Below are 14,329 nucleotides of genomic sequence, written 5' to 3'. Positions count from 1 at the left end.
AGAAAATCAAGGAACAGATCCTCCTGGAAGCAATTTCAAGACACATGCAGGACAAGGAGGTGATCCAAGGCAGCCAGCGTGGCTTCTCCAAGAGCAAATCATGCCTGACCAACCTGGTGGCCTCCTATGATGAAGTGACTGCATTAGTTGACAGGGCAAGGGTGATGTCATCTATGTGGATTTCTGTAAAGCCTTTGACATGATCCCACGTGACAGCCTGATCCCCAAATTGGAGTGAGATGGATTTGATGGGTGGACCATTCAGTGGAGAAGGAATTGGCTTGAAGGCTGCACCCAGAGAGTTGTGGTCAGTGGCTTTATATCCAGGTGGAGGCCAGTGATGAACAGTGTCCCTCAGGAGTCCGTCCTGGAACCAGCGCTGTTTAGTATCTTTATCAGTGACAAAAACAGTGGGATCGAGTTCACCCTCAGCTAGTTTGCAGATGACACCAAGATGAGTGGTGCTACTGATACAACAGAAGGAAGGGATGTCATCCAGAAGGACCTGGACAAGCTTGAGAAGTGAACCCACATACCTGATATTAGGTTCCTAATAGGAACAGAGTTCAAAAAGCGTCTGAATAATGCTCTCAGATACAGGGTTTGGTTTTTGGGTGGTCCCATGTGGAGCCAGGAGTTGGACTCTGTGGTCCTTATGGGTTCCTTCCAACTCAGTGTATTCTGTATTCTTAATGGGACATTAAGACATGAACACTTACAAAACTTTAAAAATTTGCACAAGGCAGTGCTAGAGGAATGTGCACGGAGTGCTAGCCAATATTTGCTGCCTGTTTTTATCCTTGCCTATTTTAAGGTTAGTCAATCTGCATTTGACTTAATTTTACATGTTTGGTTGTGCTCATAGCTTCTCTGTTAATCATGTGGTGGGGATCTGTAGCATTTTTACTATTTTGATTTGCAATTTGCAGCAACATTTATGTTAATGTTTCAGGTACCAACCATGTCTACTGAGCATTAAGGTGTTTATGTATACACACACACATGTATACATATATATATATATATATATATATATATATATATATGCTTCCCTAGTTAGGGATGTGAGCTGTTGCTGCTGTTGTTAAGCTTGTGGAATAGCATTGTGAATGGGTGTGTGAGTAGATGATGCTTTATTTTTTGGTTCTGTCATGCTTCAAAGTGAAAGCATGTTTGCTGCCTGGTTAAGGTGGCTCATGAAGCTGAATATCATTTTTTCCCAGTTGCTTAGCATTGGAAGTTGGTCTGGTAACTAGTCTGTAACATTTGTTGCTTCTATCCTTACACGTGTCATAGAATCATAGAACGGTTTGGGTTGGAAGGGATCATAAAGTTCACCTAGTCCAACCCCCCACCATGGGCACGGACACCTTCCACCAGCCCAGGTTGCCCAAGGCCCCATCCAGCCTGGCCTTGAACACCTCCAGGGGTGGGGCATCCACAGCAACCTGCTCCAGTGCCTCACCACCCTCTGAGTGAAGAATTTCCTCCTAACATCTAATTTAAATCTCCCCTTTTTTAGTTTTAAACAGCTCCCCCTTGTCTGATCACTATCTGCCCATGTAAAAAGTTGCTCTCCATCTTTCTATAAGTCCTCTTTGAGTACTGAAAAGCTGCAGTGAGGGCTCTCCAGAGCCTTCTCTTCTCCAGGCTGAACAGCCCCAGTTCTCTCAGGCTATCTTCGTATGAGAAGTGTGCTCCAGCCTTCTGATCAACTTCATGGTCCTCCTCTGGACTTCATCTAACAGGTCCACATCCTTGTGCTGGACGCAGTACTCCAGCACTCCAAGTGGTGCCTCACAAGGGCAGAGCAGAGGGGGACAGTCACCTCCCTTGACCTGCTGGTCTTACCTCTGGTGATGCAGCTCTGGACACAGTTGGCCTTCTGGGCTATAAGTGTGTACTGCTGGCTTGCGTCAAGCTTTTTGTCCACCAGTACCCCCAAGTCCTTCTCTGCAGGGCAGTAAGTTCTTTTCCCAGTCTGTCCTCATGTCTGGGATTGCCCTGGCCCAGGTCCAGCACCTTGGACTTGGACTTGTTGAACCTCGTTAGGTTATTAGGTTCCTATTAGGAACCACTGCACTGAGGAGCCTGTTAACCAAAAGGGAGGTCAGGCACTGGACGAGCCTTTTCCTAACACCCAGCCTGACCCTCCCCTGACACAGCTCCATGTCAGTATTATTACAATATAGCAGTAAAAACAACAAACAAGCAAAAAAAGATTTTTAATATTTTTCATTTGCATATTCCAGTATCATTTACTTGTGGCAGGCAAGAAAGGTAAGTACATAGAAATCTTTATTTTAAAAAATAAATTCTAATAACCTGAAAGATTACAGCAATTTCCACATTACAAAAAAAGCACAGAACAATATTAATGGTCCTGGTTTAGTGATGGGACTCCATCAGTCAGATTGACTGTTAGACTTTGTAATATTGAAGGGCTCTTTCAACACAGATGATTCTATGATTTTAAAATGCATATTAAAATTGACCACCTCCAAACTAACCTCATACATTTTACATATCATAGTTTTATTTCATAGCATATATATATATATATATATATATATATATATATATATATATGCATGCATGTCCTTTAATTTTGCATTCTAGGAAGAATAGTTATTACTAAGTTACATCTTATTTGGCACTGGTATTACTTTTATACTTTGGAAGTGAGTAATCTTGACTGATCAAGAAATTACCGCTGGCACACACAACTCTAAACATGGCTTTAGTTAAGTAATATTTGACAGTTTTAAGCCATAGCTATGTGTTTAAAGAACAAAGCATGAGTCACCAGTCAGAGTGGCAATGGCTACTTCTGCCATTAAATCATCTTAACATTAATAAGCTTGTCTTTTAGAGTCTTAAAACTCTCTACACATTTTACTTTACCTTAAATACAGTTTTCAGTTTTACAAGGATTTTTTTTTTTGATCAGATTAAATCATTATTCAACTCAGAGAACATACAGAGGGGCTAATGAAGGGGAAAGCAAACTAACTTTGTAGATTACCATCAGCAGAGCTGGTTATACAGAACAGTATTTTGAAAAAAATAGTTCATTTAAATATACAAATGATTAATATCTTGCAAGTAGCAACACTGCTCTGAATCACCAGTGTTTCATAACGACTTTACAATCCATTGTGTAATCTATAGGAGCGGTCAGTGGTTTCTTGTTCTGTTTATTTTATTTTTTTAATTAAAAAGTATTGTTATGGCTTATATCATATGTTAATCAACAACCACAATTTTTCACATCAAAGGTTCTGTAGTTACTGCTGCTGCATTTTGGAATGAATTGAGGACAAAAAGCATTTGGATTGAACAAACTAGCTAACCTTCTCTGTCAGCTCCATGTTTCCCAGCCCGCTTCTTTTACTTGGTTCCATTTTGGCTTTATTTCCACCCCCATCCCACCTTGTAAATTGTGAACACTTCAACCCTTACAAGTAAGGTCACTTTGGAAACCTTTTCTTGGCTTTTTGTCAGTTTCTTTCACATTGATTTCTTGCAATCTCATTGTATTTGACAACAATTACCAAGAAAGACCTTAAGACACAGAACAAAATGCATGCCTCAGGTGCATGCTTCTTTTTTTTTTTTAAATATGTAATATTACTAGTCAGGTAACTGAAATAAGTAATAATAATGGGTTTTGTGCTATACTTAGATCTAGTTTACTAGAACTGTTAAAAGTTGTTAATGAAAACAGAGAACTGCATGGGCTTTTTTGTATGGACATTTTCTTCAAAGATAAAGCTTGTAGAAACAAGAAAATATGCACTTTTGTATGGCTACCTCAGCAGAAAGTTCCAATAGTTTTTAAAAAGTTTATAATAAGTAGTAACAACAGTAAGTAAAAAATATTTAAAATCCAACAAATTGTAAAGGGTTGTTTCTCAACATCAGCTTCAAATTCCTTAAACAAAACAAACAAAAAAAATCAGAAACATTTGAAACCATAATTCAATTCTCACATCAGTCTGAACAGTGAGTTACAAACACTTACAAATGCTTACCCTGTTTTAAAATCAAACAAATCTGAATGCTAGCAATCCAAAACCACTTTAGAAAGTGTGTTTAGCAATTACTTTGCTCTTGGCTAAAATCTTTGCTTATTTTTAATAGCCAGAGTCCTGTGGCTCCTAGTTCCACAGGAAGACAAACCAATATATGAAGAACTACTTCCTTTTGTTTACTGTTAATGTGACTCCTACTGGTGTACATTGATAGCCCAAGTTCTTATTTTGGAAAAGACAGGGCATAATCACGCCTCTGCTTCTCCCATTAAATCCATATGAAGTTTCAACAAGCCCCAGTTATATTCTTTCTGCAACTTCTCAAGACTGAAGAGTCCTAGCCTACCTATTTCTTAGATCGAAGCTTTTTCCCTATCTTTGATCACCATTACTGTGCTTCCCCGTGTTCCAACTTTGTACATGTATCATCCTTTTTTTTCCTAATGCTAGAGAACTGTACACATTCTTTAGATAAAACATGGAATCATACAGAAGCTTAATGATTTTCTCTGCTCTGATCTCTACTGTCTTCCTAATAATTCCTAACTGTTCTTCCATGACAGCCAGCTGTTAGAGAGTTTACATTTTTGAGAAATATTCCTTCCTAACTCTGAGAACGTGGACTCCTTCCAAGTCCAGTGACCGGGAATCTGTACTTAAAAGGGCAAGTTAGGTTTGTCTGCTCCCTTTGTCATCAGCATTAATTTACATTTATCTATATTGAATTTAATCTCATTATCTAGTTACTGAGTCTTACAAGGTTCTTCTACAATTCTTCACAATTTGCCCATGTCTTACAACCAAAGTTTGATTTTGGACAGTCATGGAAGTCTCAAAGCATATGTTGCAACACACTTTACATAACCTATAGGATGCAATGTTATTCCCACAGCCCGTCAGTGTCAAAAACATCCAGGAAACCTGTATCATCCATAAGCACCCAGAAGAATACTTTATGGTGGAAGCAAAGTGGAGAGAGTAACAAAAGGCTCCGATGTATTTGCATCCAGGAAGGACATGCAGAACTCAATAATTAACATAGTAATTTTCAGTACCCTACATGATGCTTAAGATGGGATCAGATCTCACCTCACTACACTGTTATTTGTAACAGATGTTATTTTAACATACTTAACATATTTTGTAACTACTGACAATAAATTGGTTGTTAGGTGCCTAGCGACATCATTAATCACTCTATTTGTGCTTGGGATTCTCATGGGAAGCTGAAACAGCTATTCACTGTCATGCTGTGGATTCTTTTGCTCATCTTGTTTTCATGCAGGTTGCCATTTTGAAACTGTGCACAGACACAGTGATTTTGGATTGAATCTTCAGGGACACTGAATATAAACCTATCATGGTTTTATTGTTATAGGGAGGCCCAGTAACTGGGGATTTCAAATCTGTTGCATCTCTGCTCAAGGATATAGAGGTTCTGTGCCTTCATTAACAACAGACACTCAATCTTTTTTTTGCTGATTTTTTTCATTCACTTTTGCTGATTTTTTCATGCTTTTAAGTTGACATATATGAAAGTGAATTTTCAGTTTCAAAAACCCTAGTTCCTCATTCCAGTTAAGTCCATCTCTTCCATATAGGCTCTTTATTACAGAAGTATCCCCAGCCTCTGATTAACCTAAACTCTTGCTTACATCTGCTTTTACAGCCAGGCACTAAAATTATGTCTTTCATCCAGTTTCCAAAGCAATACAGAGTTTTATATAAGAGTTTGAGAGAATGCTCCACTGCCTTCCTAAAGGCTCAAACTTTGCTTCTAGACTAAAATGACCACATTGAAGACAGAGAGAAAGCAGCGGATACCAACTTCCTTGAATGTAACAAGGCTTTCCACACTCTCCCACAACATTATATTCTGGATGGATAGACTGGTAGACGGGGAAAAAAAAAAAAAAAAAAAGTGGATGACTGGGATCATAGGATCAGGCTTAGGGAGCTGTTCACAGGGGCACTGCCAGGACACTGAGGGGAGGGACTATCCCCCTCTAGTGATGAGATTACACCTGGATACTGCGTTCAGTTTTGAGCTAGCCAACACAGTAAGAATGTCGCTAAATGGGCAGGTTCAGCAGAAGGTCCCCATGCTGGTAGGGGGCAGCACCACTTGCACTGTGAGTGCAGGCTAAGGGAATGGGGCCTTTTCAAGCCTGGAGAAAATGTGAGTACAAGGACACCTAAAGGCAGCCTGCTCCCACATACAAGGGGATTCTTAAGAACACAGAGCTGGGCTATTTATGGAGGTGCACACTGAGACAGTGAGATGCAGCAAACATTAGAAAAATAAATGAGATTCAGACTGGGTACATGGAAAAGCATTTCCATCTTGAGACTGACTGTTCAAGCAGTGGAACAGAATGCCCAAGGAGTCTACGCTCACCATCCCTGAAGATTTTCAAGTCTTCTTAAGGATAAAGCCCTGAGCAACCTTGTTTCAGCACACAAGCGATCTTTGCTTGAACAGTGAGCAACACCAGAGACTTCCAAACTTAATTAGACTACAATCCTCTTCTGTCCTTCACCATATGGCCTGTTACAGAAGGGAAATCTTCTTGCTTGTCATTAGAATTTATAAGTACGATTATGGTAACTGTTACAGAATGCACTCACGTACCTTGTACAACAGCAAAGCATTTGACCAAAATAAAACAATTCATTGTAATCAGTCAAGCCTAGAAACCTGCTCTCTTAATGAATGCCCTAAAGGAGAAAAAAAGGAATTAAAATGAAGAACCTTAACTTGGCAATTTATGTACGTGTTCCCACACTTGCTTTCCTTGTATCTTTTTCTTCATCATTTAATTATTTCAATTGCCTGTACTTTTCTGTGCTTGTAGACTTTCCTCTGTGTTATCTATTGTTTCCAGTTTCTTGCTGAAGTCCATTCTAAGTCTATTGCTTACTAAAATATATATATATATATTTAATTTGAATCCTTCCTTAAAGCTGAGAAAAAAAAAAAAAAACACAAAACAAAACAAAAACAAACAAACAAGAAAGTAATTAGAAAAAGAAGCTTCTAGCATAACAGTCAATGTATGAGATTTCAAGTAATCCTGAGCAGCACAATCATGCTTCTTTTTATTATAAACCATACTCCTCATGTAGTTTGATTTTCTTTTTATGGCAAGACTGTCCTCAGATTTATCTATCATGTAATTATCTTGATTATGATATATAATTATATTGATAGAACTTGAATCATGGCAATCTTCTACTTCAGAAAAACTCTCCCCATGATCGCAGCATCTCTGGACCGAATAGGAGAAAGTTCTTTCCATGCAAAGAGTAAACATCTAGTTTTCTAATGTGGTGAAAGTACAGATCACATATCAGAACACCACAATCTATTCTCATGAGATAACAATTCTTCTAGTAATTTCAGTAGATTCCTACCAGCCACAGTCACATTTAAAACTGTAAATAAACATTATGAGAACAAATACATTTTCAAGGATTTTGCAAGGTGGAATGCAACAGAATGCTTTACTAAAGCCCTCTATTCTGCCAGGTAGTTTTACATAGCATATTGTGAAAATGCCTTAGTTGTTACTCTATTTTTGTGAGAAAGCACGCGGCTGTACTTACACATCAGTTCTGGGTTGTCCACTTGTTTCCATACCACCAACTATTTTATACATAATTGAATTCTCCTGGTTATCTATGTTCTAATAAAAAATGTTTGCAATAAATTATCTCCAAGGTTTTCACCTAAGTCTTTTCAGGAAGTAGACCCCCAAGGCTAGTAAAGCGGACTTTTTGGAATTATTTTACATATTTATGTATTTTTTTTTAAGAAATAAGTAACAATTCACACAGTTAAGCACAGATATTTTACAGCTCGCTACATTAACAATACATCATGAACACTTTTAGCTGCTAAAGAGAAGCAATACGTAGCTACTGTACTAGCTCTCCATGTAATTTTTCAGCTGATGTAAAACATGTAATTCAGCAGCACTTACTATTTTACCTTAAGCCTACCCAGTAGAACAGAGATTATTTATCATTTTTTTTATATGATATGAAGTATTTCCTACTGTTTTAGAATCAGAACTTGGTACTTTCTATCCCTTAGATGAACTGGTTAATACGTTTCAGAAAAATTATATATATATATATTACAAAGAACATAAAGGACTAAAAGACTACATTAGATTATGTACCTAGATATAAATACAGATGAGAATAGTCAGCTACAAGAACACAAACTAGTTCTTTTACCAAAACTTGGTGCCACAAAAGGGAAGAGAAAGTAAGAATTTCTCACCTTACACACTGAAGCCATGTACTCCCCAACAAGAACCTCCTGGCTGCCATTGCCAGCCCTCTCATACTGAATGGGTATTTCAAATCTTCTGGGCTTTGCTCCTGAAGTACCCATACATCAGTGGCCAGCTGCAAACAATTTTGCTGCAACCATTCTCACAAGTATGCTTAATAAAGATATCCTGAAGGTCCACCTTAATTTCTATCATTATTTTTTCTACAGTCTGTAGCACTGTTGGAAGGTTAAGCAATTACAGAAAACTCAGATCACAACTGGCAACAAATCCCAAATTCCTGCAAATTGCCATTCCCTTACTTTTAAGTTCTCTGAGGGCACAATGGAGAAAAATGAGCACATCTCAGGTTACTTACAGCTGTTCTTTGGTTTAGAGCCAGATTTTTCTGGTGATGTTTCTTTTAAGGAAAAACATTTTCCAGCTATGAAGGGTGCAGTCCCACCACATTCCAAAGAGCTGAGCAGGGCCAGGTCAAAGGCAGGATTAGGGAACTCAGGGTCAGCTGTGTGTTGGACATTTGAGGCTATGGTGACAAGGCCACAAGGAATGAGGTGGGTCTTGGGCAATCAAGGTGGGCAAGGGAAAAATCAAAGCCAGAAACATTCTGGCCATTCAAACCTATGGCAGAGATCTTTAGGATAAGTAACTGGAGTGCTGCGATGCCTGGCTATAGGCTCTTCAGAAGGGACAGGCAGCACAGAAGGGGTGGCGGTGTGGCTCTCTATGTTAGAGAGTCTTTCGATGTTGTAGAACTCGAGGCTAGGAATGACAAGTGTACTTCTGGCAACGGCTGCAGAACAAGTGTTTGCAGCTGGCTACTGGTGTATTAGTACTTTAGGATCCAAGCCCGAAAGATTCAAAATACACACTCCCATCGAGAAGGAAGCCAAGGGCCTGGCCACTGCAGGGGGCATCCATGAGGCCCCCAGCCTCTCTGGGGCTATGTTTGGTCACGGCTGCCCAAAGCCTCTGAAGGATGGGGTCAGAGAGGGGGTTACAGATAAGCACCTCTCGGTGCACTCAGGGCCTGGCAGTCAGTTTCCAGTTAGATGCTTAAATAAGGTGAGCTATAGTAACCAGCTGACCAACTGTCTCTTGAAAAAGGCTTCAGCATGGAGGAGACATCTCTTGCCCATAAGCTGCACCCCAGACCTGAACATGGGGCCTGATCTCATCCAAAACCTTATGCTTTCTGCTGCTTCTTGTATCACCCTAAATTCTACTTGATCTGCCTTGAGTGAAACACTTTTGGTAAAGTGTTCCACTTTGAAAAGCTGAGAGAGCTCTTCCTGCAGATTCTAGCTGAAATAGAATGGCTCTGCAATCTGCAATAAAACATTTTTCCCCTCCTCAGTAAAGCCATGCATTTGGAGAGAACTTTTTTTTTTTTTTTTGATAAGGTTTGGCAAATATATTATTAGCTAAATGTACAGTTTCATAACCATATGAAAAGCTAACTGAATCGTATTTGATTCCTTTTTAAATGAAAAACTGAAAACATTTCTGTTGTGATATTTTGAATTTTTTTCTTTTCTCCCAAAGTTTCAATTTGTATTCTGAAATTGTTTTAGTTCAGTATCACAAAACTTTTTAAAAGTAAAGAATAAAATATAGATTTGGAGCAACTTCAGTGTGTTATTTCAAGTTAAAATTGACCCTTTTTATCCATGATTTGCTCATGTATTATTAAAAGCTTTCATTTCTCATAAAGCAAAATTGGTTCTTTCCCTTCAGTTACATCCAAATTAATCTTTTAAAGGAATATTAGTGCATGTCTTTACCTATGTACACTGTATCACAGTCTCAAGAAAATCCCAATTTCAAGAAATACATGTCACATGCAAGTCAAAACCTCTTGCTATTCTTTCACATCCTCAACACCCAAGCCATAAAGCCATCAGTGTTTCAGCTACAATAGCTACATCTCACAGAAATTACAGTTTACCAGCAAGTCACATTGGATTTATTTAAACAGGAACTGAAATGATTAATGTTTAAGGCAAACATTCATAAATTATTATGATACATTATTATAAAGATGGTAAATAGTGATCATTATGTAAGCAAATGATTATGGGAATATGATCCACTGTAAGGTGTATACCTCTTTTGGAAACTGAGTTGTTCTTATGAAACGAGTACACTACATGCCTTTTTTTTCTTATACCTTCCTAGCAGATCAGAAATCCAAATCCAATTCTAACTTCAGGAAGTTTTGTTCTGCAATAACCTCTCTCTGCATAAATAAATATTATAGTATCAGTGGCAAACTTGCACAAAGTCTTCGTGAATAAATGTATTTCACAGTAGTTCACACTTGAATGCAACTTAGCTTTGTTAATTAAACGGTGAAAAAAAATGCAACACTCCAATGCTGTATTACACAAACTCAGTAACTATGTTTTTACCTGGATTTTTTTTTTTTTAAGCATTAATAGGATAAAAAGAAGAAATCTAATATATGTCTAGCTTAGTGATGGAGTTTCTTCTGAAATAACTTTGATAAAAAACTTGCAACGTTTGTGGATTTTTTATTTTTAGTTTTTTGCAATGCCTTCTAACTCCCAAAGTAATTTTCTTGTGCAGACATTATGGAACTCTAGATTAATCTTATTGGTTTTAGGCTTCAGTGATTGAAGTAACACTTTCTGCCTAGTTACTTAACAGCTCAACTTCTTATATGAATTCATTTATATCTCTGCACCTGAGTAAGGATTTCTAACTTGTAATATGTTTTTGTGCATCACTACAAAGCCAGAGACAGCTCAATGGAAGAGATTACCACTTCCAAACCGTCATATATAAACTACAATAATCTTCAAAATAATTCCAGGTCTATCTTCTGTTTCAAAGATAAGGAGGTAAGAAACAAGGAGATAAACAGATTTGGTCAAGATACCTGCCCCCCCCCCCCCCCAAAAAAAAAAAAAAACAAAAAAACACACACACACAAAAAAACATTATGTACAGAATGATTTCTGTCTTCTTGTATCTGTATCTCACATCCCAGCCTTAGAACCAAAGTTCCCATTGCTGTTGCAAGTAGGGCTGTAGGATTCCACGTGCAAAGTCGTTGCTGGAATATAGACTCACACAGGTTAGAAACAAGCACTTTTTAGAAACAAGTACTCATTTACAAAACAAAGTAGGCAAGCCAACAGTGGGAGAAAGAAAAAGCAAACGGGATTATTTTCCTGCTGACCCACAGCTCCTTACAGCCAACAGCTACCTCCTCTGCCAAGCCAGCCTTTACGGAAGAGAGAATCCTATGGTCGGTCATGCACAAGCAAAAACACCACTCAGGTGTCCAGAAACTGTTGAACACTCAAGTCTAAAACAGCCTTGGAAATCTTGACAATTGTGTACATGCATCAAGCAGAGAACAGGCGGCAGTGAGTCACACCAGGCTACCTGCGGATGGCCACGCGGACGCCCCTCTCATGGGCCGGCCTCACACAGGGCTCTCACTGCCCCGTAGGGCACTGCCATGGAGGCCAAGCAGCCAGGTGCTTCCTTCACAACCACCGCTCCAGAATCAGCCCAGGTGCCCCACAACCACCCCACGGGCCCAGCTCCACAGACACTGAGGCCCCATGCAGCAGCAGGGGGCAAGGCCTGGATCAGGGCTGGCTGCTGTACCCCCTCGGCCTCTCCCATGCACCAGCCTGGCCACCACGGGGAAGGATCCCTAGAAAAATGCTTTCCCCCCCTCTCCCCAGTTTAACTATAGATAGCACTGAGGTAGGGGAGGCTTCACCTCCTTTTCCTGCTCTGCCTGAAGGCTCCTGCCCTGCCAGGGTGTCAGCAGTCTCCTCAGGGGCTTGTGTGGGTTCAGGACACTCCATGCTGCCAGGAGTAATCAGCACAGAGGAGAGCTTGGTTTTCAAGACTGTCTACAACCTGGCTTTCCATGAGTGATACTGAGTCTTACTTCTTCTAAAGGCAGTACTGGATAACAAGCTTTCCCCACACAAACATCAAGAACTGGATACTTAAAAGTGAGGAAGAAAAAATAAGTAAAAGTAGCAAATATAATTACATATACTCATCTCTGTATCAGTAATAGCTATTAAACCTTATAGACTGGTAACGTACTGAAATAAAGTATTGGAAACCAACAAAACAAGATTAACATCAAGATTCCTAGATGCCTTTTTTTTCATCATGTTATTGAAAAACATGCATGTCCCAGCTGTATTTGTATTTTCATGATTTATAAGTGTTTTTTTTTTTTTTTAATCAAGCTTTCTCTAGCATGCTGCTTTACACCCAGCACTGCAATACATGAATAAGTAAATAAGGGTGCACTCAAAAAACAATTTGAGCATAATGACTATGCAATATTAGGATGACAAGCAGAAACTCCTCTTACATTAAAACAAAACCTGATGGGACTCTTGTTCCACTAAGGACTCGCATTGTACCATATATATATATATATATATATACACACACACACAAAGGCATCAGCAAGGAAACGGAAGAGGTTCCTACTCGATTCCTGCAGGATACCTCATTACCACTAACAAGCAAAACTTTGATGACACTTATAATAACTTAGCCTAATAGGATAAATGTTAATGACTACCAACCATCAAATATCTGAAAACACAATATCATTCTACAGTTGCTAAGTGTATACCATTTTAAAATACTTATTAAAAATACTTATTAAAATACATATAGATCATCTGTGTATAAAAGATGATCTATATGACTTTCAGATTAAGTGGATAAAACAATTCACTGAAAATATTCACAAGGCTTCATGTTCTACGTAAAGTTTTAAGGTTTTCTGTTTAGATAATTTTCCCCAGAAGATGGAAATAGACAGGGATTAAACTGTAATCCCCATTTTAAGCATTACTTTTGAATGTAACATACAGTAATACAATAAATAACTAGCAACTAGTGCATGAAGGGATGATTCTGAAGAAGCAAACTAAGATTTAGAAGAAGGGAAGAAAAAGCAGTCATTTCCCTGATCTGATGGAAGGAAATCAGAAAGTAAGTTGAGTAAAAATTTTGGGCAGATCCTAAAGGTTACTATGCTGTCACAGAAAACATTCTGAAGCTAATCAACAGGGACTTGTAATGTTCCAGAACAATTTTTCCATAAATAACTACAGAAATGCAGTATTCAGACAAAAGAATGGCGGCAAAGAAGTGGTTATAAATGCATGGACTTCTCTTATCAGGAATGACTTCTAGGTACTGCTGAGGAATAAGGTCACAGAGTGAAGGGTGAACTCATCAGATTTAAAAAACAAAGAAATGAAAAACATAACACACAACTGTAAATGAGGAAATGGAAAGCTGTTCTGCAACCCTGCATTGAAAAGCAAGAGTCAAAATACTACATACTGAACCAACTTAAAGGTTCAATTTCTTCTCCCTCCCCCACAACACTTTTTTTTTTTTTTTTAAAGAGGTGAGGAATAGCTTGGTTCTCGCAGAGAGAACAGTTTGCAACAAATGTATTCTGCTTGCTTTGTCAACCCAACAAACTCAATTTTTTTGTTAAAAAGTGTTCCTTACGAAGGAAGAAGAGCCACTGTTGCATCCCAGCACTTAGATAATTATCACTAAAATTCATGTGAAATATTTTGCTGCTGTCACAAATAAACATATTGTTAAAAAAGTATCTGTTAGGGAGTTAAGAGATTGCTGTGTTGACAGCAGTTTAAAAAAAAAAAAAAAAAATAGGTCAGTTCACCTTCATACTTCCAAACACTTACTGGATTGACACTCAGTTATAGTACATGATGCCAGTAGTTAGTTCTTATTCACTACCAATCGTTGTCTTTACATATACAAAGCAACCAGTCAAAGCAATCCATTCCAAATGGATTTCAGAGCCAGAAAGCATAACACTTATTGATTCCAGTGATATGCTATTCTCAACTTATCAGTATCAGGACATTTGGCTGTGTATCATTTGAATTATCAACAGCTAAGGATATCTGCTGGGCTGCTAGAAAGCCAAGAGGT

The 14,329-nt window shown here is 38.5% G+C and overlaps 1 long non-coding RNA gene across 2 annotated transcripts in view; it reads right to left on the bottom strand.

The window, feature by feature from the left end:
* Positions 1–8,641, bottom strand: part of LOC137851741 (uncharacterized) — a 76,691-nt gene extending 68,050 nt beyond the window's left edge. Inside the window, exon 1 of one of the 2 annotated variants that reach the window (XR_011093416.1) lies at positions 8,323–8,641. This is a non-coding gene — a long non-coding RNA (uncharacterized lncRNA). The remainder of the gene's footprint in view (positions 1–8,322) is intronic. The other variant, XR_011093415.1, reaches the window with a different exon arrangement.
* Between the last annotated feature and the right edge of the window lie 5,688 nt (positions 8,642–14,329).

Source organism: Anas acuta, chromosome 2 (assembly GCF_963932015.1).
Source record: "Anas acuta chromosome 2, bAnaAcu1.1, whole genome shotgun sequence".
Classification (NCBI taxonomy): Eukaryota; Metazoa; Chordata; class Aves; order Anseriformes; family Anatidae; genus Anas; species Anas acuta.
Note: the sequence above shows the minus strand (reverse complement) of the source record. Positions and strands in the feature narration are given on the sequence as shown.